We start from the raw sequence: 4,569 nt of genomic DNA on the forward strand, positions 1-4,569 counted from the left end.
TATAATATCATACTTGTTTAAAGTTGTGTTACAATTAATAATGTTAAAAAGAGAATGGCTTGTGGTTTATTTTGTAAATGTCACCAGAGAAACATGGCATGACTGAAAGTTTAAGATCTTATATATACTGTGTTAAAATGGATTATTTAATATATCTATGTATGTACTGGAGCCTGTGGATTAACGTAAAGTATGAGACACTGGGTTCTCATGTGAATTTTTTGAACATGACAATTGGCCATGATTTCAAATTTAAGTTTGTAAGAATGATTAGAGTTATAAGGATTAGAAATAGTAATTTAAAATTGTGCTAAGATCACTTTTGTAGGAGAATGGACAGAAAGCTGGTTCCTACAAGAAGATAAGAAGAAGAAGATGCTGAGATGCTGTGCTGGAGATGGATGGAACAAATACCAAGGACCAGAGGACTTCATTGATGATGTTACCTGCCAGACAGCTGTATAAGAAAAGACTTTTTGAATCTTAAAGAGACAATTGCACTATTATTGTGTTCTTTTGGGTCTCTATCTGTATTATGAAGGGGCTGCCCCCTTGATTTGTCAATGCCTATATTTACAGGGGTGATAGAGAGGAAAAGAGAGCTGAGAAGAATTTGAATTCAAATTTAATGTGAAAGGTGCCAAGTGTTACAGCTACCATAAGAATGATAATTTCTATAGGTGATTATATGGAAATGCAATTGATGCTATCTTAAGTTTATTGTTAGTATTACAGGAGTTATTACTGTTTCTAAATTGTATTGTATTTCTAAAAACACTTATTGTAACATTTGAGGGGAATTATCTTACTCCCGCTGTGTCTCCCCTTTATGCAGGACTCCTTGTCCCATTTTTGGTTAAGATAGAGGGGAAAGAAATCAAGCTGATGGTTCTGAAAATCCAGGGTTGAGTGCCAGTTTGAGACCACCCTGATGGTTACTAAGATTTAGTGGGATGTGAGAAGTCTTCAGATAGTATAGAAAGAAGAGGAGGGAATTGAATGGAATGCCATTGTGAAGACTTCTCAGTGTAATTAAGATTTGGGACAAGACTATCCTGGATCTGGTAGTGGGTCCAGGAGGTAGCATAGGGTTCAGTATAGATTTCTGCAAGATCATTTTTTTCTTCTCCTGGTGCGAGACATTAGTCGTGGGAATTTGTCTAATTGTTAAAGCTCTGGCCTGGCCTTTGACCTTACCCAAATGTGTTTTCTTTTTTTTGGCTCCCATTCATCTACCAGTCCCAGGAAACCCTAAATTCTTCAAGTCCCCTTATCTCCCTTTGACAGGATTTTACTTAGATGTCTTCCTGTTGCCAACATTGTCTGTTCAATCCCTAAAACCTTCCAAAACAATTGTAAATTATCTTCCTAACTGCACATTTCTTTTAATTGCTTCTTTGCCATTATCTCAACAAACTGAGAAATATAGAGATGTATATACTATGTCCTTTGTCCTAAATTAGAGCCTGGTGTGTGAGATTGTGAGTCCACAGTTGGGGGAAGGAAGGGGAACTGAGTCTTCAGGGTTATATAAGCTGATTTCTACCTCCTCGGGCGTGTCCTCTCATCAGAGCCATTGGTGTGAGGACACCCAAATCTCGAGATTTGAATAATAATAAACCCTAAAACTTTCTGTTTCTACCTAGAGATGCCTTTCTGTTTTTTTTTAAATTTGAATCACATCCCACCCACTAAGACAGTGAGCAATCTTATATAGATATAGATATAGATAATACAATCATGTTTAACATATTTAATAGGATCAATTTTAAAAAGTTACAGAATCAATCTGATCATTTTAGCTCCCTATGGCATTGCCTATGTATTATGGCATCAGAGAATATTGAAGCTGGAAGAGATCTTAGAAATTATCTAATCTAACTCCTTATTTTACAGATGAGGAAACTGAGGCACAAGGCCAGAACAGGTCCAAAGTTAAGTGATTTAAGGTCACACAGGTAGAAAGCAGTAGGCCTAAGATTGGAAACTAAGTTCCTTAACTTCAAATTGAGTGTTCTTTCCTCTACGAAATGTAGCATGCTGTAAAATTTTTGAATTGGGAGTCAAGAATCCTGAGTTTTATTTTCTGCTCATTCACACAAAAGTATTATGCAGAAGAGGAGAGAGAGGAGGAAGAAGGCAGGGGTCCAGAAGAGGGGACCAGAAATACACCTTGGCCTGGGGGAAGGAACCTTGAAGAGCTGTGGGAGATTAGGCCAATGTCTTTCCTGCTTTGTATCTCAATTTCCTCTTCTGTATAAGTAGGAAAAAATATAAAGTCTTAGTCTTTAGTCTTAAGACTAAAAATTGAAAATCATCTTTGAGGCACCTTCCAGTTTTAACATTCTATGATTCATTATTTTACTTGATTGGGGGAATTTGTTAGAAGAAATTAGCTTTATAAAATGGGCATGGCTCATAATCATTCCCTACCAAAGAGCAGCCCTTGAAAGAATTCTCTATTAAGGATAATGATCTTATTGAGACAGAAAGGACAAGAATTATTGGGAGCTGAAATCTAGACAAATGAAGAGGTTTGTAAGAGATCCTTTGTTTGCCCTTGTTGGATTCATCCCAGAGTCCTGAAATGGCTAGAAGATGTAATTGCTAAGTAAGGCTATCTGTGATTTTGTGTTGATGGTAGAGGAGAGAAAAGGTTCTGTGAAAGTAGAGAAGGGAAAGTGTCCCATTTTTTAAAAATGGGAAGAAAGTGGGCCATTGAGCTAGGTTTCTAGTCTTGGAAAAAGTCTGGAATTTACTGTCAAAAGGAATGTTTGTGAGTTTTTAGATAAGTAATAATCACTAAGAGCCATTAGAAACAGGTTATTCCAGAGTGATGTCTTTTAATCTCAAAAAGTGTTAGTCAACTGGTAGTTTGGGTAAATGTTATGGACATAGCATACAGTGCAGTTAACATTTTAGATTCTGAAGTAAGTCAACATGTAAAGCAACAAGCCATGGTTAATCAAAATTACCTTTGAAAATGCTTTGAAGGGGCAGCTAGGTGGCACAGTGGATAGAGCTCCGGCCTTGGAGTCAGGAGGACCTGAGTTCAAATCTGGCCTCAGACACATAACACTTAACTAGCTGTGTGACCCTGGGCAAGTCACTTAACCCCAGATTGCCTCACCAACAAGAAAAAATAGGAGGCAGCCAGATGACACAATGGGTAGAGCACCAGCTCTGGATTCAGGAAGACCTGAGTTCAAATTTGGCCTCAGACATGTGACACTTTCCAGATATATGACCCTGGGCAAGCCACTTAACCCCGAATGCCTCACCAAAAAAAAAAAATCCTTTGAATTGTCCATGAGGTAATATATAGCACTGTACCTTTAAAGAGTTGTAGTTTAAAAGAAGGGAGTCTGTATCCAGAGCAAATGAAATCTTCCCCAAACCCTCTTAATTTCAGTGCTTTCCTTCTGTTAATTATTTCCTATTTATCCTATATATAGTTTGCTTTCTATGTATTTGTTTGCATGTTAGATTGTGAGCTCCTTGAGGGCAGGGACTGTTTTTTGCCTCTTCTTTTATCCCTAGCACTTAACATAGTCCCTGGCATATAGTAGGTACTTAATAAATGCTTATTAATTGATTGATCTAAGATGGTTTCTGTCAAAATAACTGAATGCAAATTTTATATTTCATTCCTTAAGCTATTGATTGATAAAGAACGAGGCAGGAATAAGCACTTCTATTCAAATGGAAGGGGAAAAAACTGGTAAAGACTTTGCTGGAAGGAAAATTCATGACAAAGGGAAATTACAGTTTTGAAAGTGCTTCATACACAAGTAGAATTCATTATATCAGAGAGAGATAATACCACCACAAAATTTCTTCTTCCTGCTTCATTTTGAAGTAAAAAAATGTTATGAGGAAGTCAAGGAGAACACATTAGGGATCTTTCTGATGACCAGGAAAGCTTAGAAGTCCTGCTAAGGCAGTCCTTTCAATTAAATCCATTAATCCAAGTTGAATGAATCCACTGTCTGTGAGTATAATGAAGAGATTCTTGAATCACACAACAGGTGGACATGTTTATATTGTGAGAGAAGAATAGGAAGAAAGAGGAAGAATAAATTAATGTCTCCATCTTATTTATGTCTAGTCTGAGGCATAGGTTAACCAGGTAGATAAAGTTGTAAACTTTGAATGTTTATTTCTCCTTTACACATATATAGCTAAATTCATGTAAATTAAGTACATGTGGAGTAGAGTATATAAACTATAGGTCACTGAAGATGGCTTCCATTCCTAGATAAATTCTACAATGAATTTTCTTTTTATTTCTCAAATAAGTTTTTATTGATGTCTTTTGTTTTTTTTACATCACTATAGTTTTCTCCAATATCTCTCTCCCTCCCCCTCCCATATAACAAATAGTATTTTTAAAGATAAAAGTAGAAAAAAGAGGAAAAAATCAGCATAAATGATAAATACATACAAAAAACCCTAAAAATATGTACAGTTTACAACACTTACAGACCTCCTGCCTCTTCAAGGGTTTGGGGTGGGAATATCTTCTTATATCTCTTCTTTTGAGCCATGCTTGTTATTTATAGTTTTGCA

This window comes from Phascolarctos cinereus, unplaced genomic scaffold (genome assembly GCF_003287225.1).
Source record: "Phascolarctos cinereus isolate Bilbo 61053 unplaced genomic scaffold, phaCin_HiC Scaffold_3;HRSCAF=262, whole genome shotgun sequence".
NCBI classification, from domain to species: Eukaryota; Metazoa; Chordata; class Mammalia; order Diprotodontia; family Phascolarctidae; genus Phascolarctos; species Phascolarctos cinereus.